Source organism: Carcharodon carcharias, chromosome 16, assembly GCF_017639515.1.
Source record: "Carcharodon carcharias isolate sCarCar2 chromosome 16, sCarCar2.pri, whole genome shotgun sequence".
NCBI classification, from domain to species: Eukaryota; Metazoa; Chordata; class Chondrichthyes; order Lamniformes; family Lamnidae; genus Carcharodon; species Carcharodon carcharias.
The window spans coordinates 68687421-68693420 of record NC_054482.1 but is presented as its reverse complement, the minus strand read 5'-3'; positions in this window follow the sequence as shown (position 1 = coordinate 68693420).

Sequence of the window (6000 nt, the reverse complement as noted above, 5' to 3'; positions counted from 1 at the left end):
ACTGAAACGCAGTATTTATCTTTCACTGACGTTTAGGAAAAACCACAACATTCGCTCCCTACATAATAGTGAGATAGATATGTTTGGGTGTTCTGTCGTTATAAAAGCTAATCCAGTGTACCTGGTTCCAACGTTTATTAATATTGGATGAGGAGACACGTGAAGTGCCGACATTAACAAGGTTATAAATATCCTGTCATCTCTGCCACTCTATTTCTTGCAAGTAAAAACGAATACCCCGCCTCGTTGTATAAACCAACTTGCTCATATCAGGAATTTGAACATGGTTTCGCAAAATTGACAACAGGACCACACATTTCTTTGTGTCTGGAATGCCTTCATTGATATATGATTTGCTGGTTTAATGGATGTTCACACCATAAAGAACTAAAGGCAAAATGCCAGAAGGAGTATGAAAAAAGTTAGCGTATCGCTGGCGGTATTAAAGAAGATATGTATAGGTCCAATCTGATTTCTAAATATGTAGGCGTTATTCAATGTGTCCTTTCCGGGGCTCTTGTTATTTTTTAAATTCCCAAGCCCATAAGTTTATTGTGGATGAATGAAAGGTGGTGTTCACAGCCGGCAGTCGGGCGATCGATTATTTTAATTCAATTGTTTATTTCTTGCAAAGGAAAAAACGATCAGGGTAAAATAAATGCAGAAATGTGCATCAGGGATTATGAAATTTTAAGAAAAGTAATTTTCCAATTTAAATAATTTCTTCATTTACATGTATCTAGACAATGTACCCGGTCATTTACACCTTTCTACACCGAAGTAGGTTCATTTGACAGCGAAGTGCGAACACTGGGTGGTTCGTTTTGTGAAGACAAGTATTCGATTACACCGTAACAATGAAAACTGCATTTCTTCATATTTTGGTCAACAAAGGTTCGATCTTATCCCGGCATCACTCTCGCGCCATCAATTCTTGAGACAAGAGACAAAATGGAAAACGCTTTGCGGACGAAGGAGGAAAAGAATCGGAATGTCCTGGTTTTCGTTGAAAGGCAAATCAGAGCTATGGATATCTGAAGTTCCTTGTACCGTTTACTGGCTGTTTGCTTCGTTTCAATTAATGGTCGGACTGACCTCAAACTGTCGAGCAGATTGTTGAAACGCGATAGCGCCGCTTTAATACGTGAAATGTATCTAATTATTTGAGAAAGATTTTGTCTTAAGAACACAACAGCTACTCAGGGAGGCGGCCCCAGCGGCGATCAGGTTGAATTACCGTAATTGCGGAGGTCACATGTTAAACCCTTTCAATCATTTAGTTAATATCTCCGCCCTTACACTGCACATTTAGTGACTTCTTTTCTCTCAAGCACAAGCCACACACAGTCAAATGCTTCACCCGGGAAAATATGATCTACCGCTTTGCTCCGCTTACTGGTGCTGATATTAAAACTCAGCCGTCCAACAATCAGAGCCAGCTCCCGGCAGGATAATTTCCATTTTACCCAAAGGAAACCGATTGATCAAAATATGGAAGCAAACATACGAGACATAGACCCGCCTTAAAATCACAGAAGGATGCTCTATTGAAATAATTGCTAATGAAAAAGCTTCGAGATTTCCAAATGTCATAAATAAAGCCGATAGAACAATAGCGGGGGCACGCCGTTGCATTTTACACATATTGACGTGCACACCATTCGGAAACTTACACACGTCCCCGAATACACGGATAAACACATTTGCACAAATTATTAAGCGCGCACAGATATTTATGAAAACCGATGGACGCACGGTATACACGTGTTTATACATAATGAAAGGCAGTCACTTCTACACACAATGATAGCACATACCGAGACCTAACTTGATACACGGACCTTCACAGAAATACAATCAACACATGCTGGGAAAGCTGACCAGGTCTGACAGCATCTGCCAAGATCAGAACATAAGGTTAACGCTTCAGGTTCATGGTGTCCTGATTCTGAGCAAAGATCATCGACGACCTGAACGATTAGCCCTATTTTCCTCTCTCCACAGATGCTGCTTGACCAGCTGAGTGTTTCCAACATTTTCTGTTTGTATTTCAAATTTCCAGCATCTGAAATGTTTTACTTCCGCTGTATATTTACATATTGAGAGGCACACAGTGGTATTTATTATCCACCCAGTTTGACACACAGACACTAACGTACACATTTGTAGATATTGCGAGACACATACCCATATTTATATACAATAAGATGCTTACTGGTACACACATTTCGAAATATCGGTAGACGGAGATTGTTACGAGTGCGCGCAAATACACACCTCTTGCTGCATTTCCACGCGAACAGGAGACCACCACATATGTTGTGTAGACAGGAGGGTTTACCTACCATTTCAATGCAGCTACAGGGCTCACTATCAAGCCTTAAAAAAGTAAGACACTTTTTTAGCGACAAAGACTAAGCCAGTATGATAGTGGAATCATAGGAATACATGCATCAGTGGACTCCTGACCTGTATTTAATTTGTATAATACATTTAAACACTTGCACTATATCCGATATTTGATTTTCAACAATTAGTTCAGTCCTTCAGAATCTGGCTCGGTGAAGATAGATTTTCAATTCCACATCATACGCCATTGCAGACAGTTCACTGTTTTTGTCGCATTAATTCCCGTGGTACTATTTTAACAATTATATGTTTCCTTTGCAAATCGCTTCGTTCCATTGTGCGAATTGCTATAATTGTTACAAACAAATCCATCCACTAAATAAGTGCGGATAGTATGTGCGGCTCTCCCTGAATGTATGTACAGTCTGACATGTTTGTAATCCAAAGCAATTAAAACACACGGATGCTTGAATCAGAAACAAAAACAGAACTGCTGGAATTGCATGGCAGCTCAATCAACATCTGCCAGGAAAACTTAGATTAAAGATAAACGAAAGATAGATTAAAGATAAACTAAAGACAAACTAACGGTTTTATCTGACTGTTCGTCAGAACTTGTAATTTTTAGATGCTGACCTGTTATATCTCTATGGGTCAGGCGTTTGTTTATTTTAATTAGCATATATTTGTAGATATATATATAATATAAACTCGAGTTATGTATCTTTGTGCTAACATAGGGACAAACAAAACGTTGCAGGATAAAGGTGAATCATGTCCCCTTGACGATTCGTTGGTTACTTTTTGTTTTGAATGATAAACATTTAAAGACCCTGGAATGTTTAGAAATAGGGCACAAAGGAATTTGCTGCTGCGAAAAGACCCTATGGATGTCATTATAAATTATATTTTACAACCTGAACACCAGGCTAGATTGAAATTAGAAGAAATTCCGATTGGTTTTGTACGAACTTGTTTAAATAATTACCACATGCTAAAGTTCTTGAATAAAAGGTAAATATGTCGTCATGGTTTTTGCTAGTCATGTGAAGCAGTACATTGCAGTTGGCTATTCGTAGAAGATCGGGGGATGAAGAATACAATGGTAAGACAATGTCTGTCTAAAAGCCTGCAAACGGATTAGCGAAACCTTTTTCCCTGTATATGTTTATTGAGATATCTGCATTATGTAAAATTGTTCTTGATCTTGAAGAACAGCTTTGAGAAACCAATTGTTGTATATAAGATAAAGAGACATAAACTCCTCACATAAGAATCCTACGCGCTTGTGTGCTATGTATGTTTGAGTGTACATACGTGTATGCATGTGTGAGTATGTGTTCGTGTGCAGATATATATTTATATAAGTGAGTACTTGTGTGAGCACAGCCTCTGCAGTATTAAGTTTGTGTAACATCTCTCAGACCCTGCTTTTTGGAGTATTTCAGTTAAAACACAAATTGGATTTATCCCAAAATTCAAGTTTGAAAACTCAACAAAGGACCATTGCCCAGCAATAACTCGGTTTAGGTGCGTGAGCACCCAATGGGATAACCAATTCTTATGAAATGTATCCTCTGTAGTCTTTCTTTCGGAAGAAGATATTTTTCTTAATAAAATCAGCATATATCTCTTATTGACGTATATAGGAGTTGCACAGAAGCAGCCAGATCTCCACATTAAAAAGAAATGTTTTCCCTTTCGCAACAAGAGTTCACATTGAAAAGAAGCCCTATGTCCTCACAGTGCGTTTAAATACTGGATAATTATTCTTCCAATTACCAATCTTCTCCAAAGGCCCGTTTCTTCCTATGGCAACGTAACGTATTGATCCAGTTTTTTCTCTTACTTAACATAAGTATGATTATCTGTCACATGAATATCATGGCATTCTTTTTTTCAGTTTAGTTTTTAGAAAATCGAGCATGTTGAATTGTAAGTTCCTTCGTTTTGTAAATGGGGAAGCTATGGAGATTAGAAGGAGGTATTACTTATCTGGAGTGTGTCAGGTAATATGAACTTACCTTGATCCAAGTCTGCTGGCAACGGAGATGTGCTGACTTTTCAGGTGCAGTCACTTTGTCATTCCAGGCGATGGGTCCAGGGTGAAAATGCTGTCAGAGGAGCTGAAAGGAATCGCTGTCAGAAGGATCCAGCTGTCCTCTTCGGAGATGGCGAGGTTAAGGGAACCTCTGTCGCTTGAAAGGATCATTCGAGTCCAAGGCATTTCCAATCCAATAACAGAACCCTACGTGGACATGGCTTAGAGAACCCGGATTTCTTTCTGTTCCAAGTCATCTGTCCAAAAACACAATCATAAATCCACAGGCCATCCCAAAATCATTTTAAATTCAATTTTTATTTCCCAAAACACTGTCACAGATAATTAAATAGTGCATGGCTTTTGCTTGTTTCGGACTAATTTTATTAAGTTGTATTGTGGTTGTTAACTTACCGTAAAACATATTCAATCTCATCTTTGGCCTTTTTTATTTAATATGTGAACATCAAATGTACCAACAGGGCCCTTTCCCGCGTTTCCTTATGTCATTTAAGAAAAAGATCATTGGACTCAACTCTGTTTTTCGAACCTTGTGATCAAAGTGAGTTCCATGAAGGCATTGGTTATAATGCGACCCTCGGCAATCTTAAAAATAGCGGCGTTTTATGAAAAAGACCATGCGAGAGGTAAAATAGACATCGATCCATTAGTGACATTGCCACAAAACGCATTTTGAAATATTCTTATCAACAACACAGAACGCACGCGTCGTGAACATTTCACTTCAAACCTTCAGTTTTGGCCAACTCAAATCTCAAGTAAAAAGCTGCCGATGGGTTACCGGTGAAAACATGAAAAGCGAAAATTATTTTGTTAGTTTGGTTTTTAATAGGACAAGTCTGCGGGAAGAAAGTGCGTTTTACGAGCAGAGCCCCGCTGTATAAATCTGCAGCACATTTGAGAGTTCTGGCGGGACCGCGCTCACTGTGTGCAGTGAAATGACTCGGGCAGGTGTCCATCAATTTGTCACAGTCAGTTAAAAACGTGTCAAAAAACCGAAAGTTAGCACTATGTTTCTTAAATGATTTGTCATTCGCTATCAAGAGTTTATTTTTGAATGTAAGGGTGTAGATAGGGATTTTGTCCCCTTTGCGAAATGAAATAAAATACGTAGTTTTCAGGGACGAAAATGAATAGCCGAGCTTGTAACCCAAAGCAATTTAATACAAAGTGCTGAGAATGAGGCGTCTTGATTCTTTCGAAAATATTTTCTCATTGTTTTGTATGATTCCGGTTTCAATTTCTGTTTGCATGTTCTACATGGAATGAATATTTAGAGAAAACGGGTAATGTTTTTTATGGGTATATTGTTATTACAATAAATGACTCCACAAATGTAGCAGGCCTTTCGAGCGAACAATCAGCTTGTAATTCTTCAGAGGAATACATACAAATAATGAAAAAAACATTACTATGTTTCCTATCTGCTTGATCCTTGCTGGGCTCTTTTAATAGAATAACTTTCTCCGAGATACTTTCTCTCCTTTCACTTTAACATTCCTGGTCTTTCTTCAATAACAATCATTGCGAGGATCCAATGTCATCATATAATCCGTCCGAACAACTGCGTTTACGCACCACACACATCC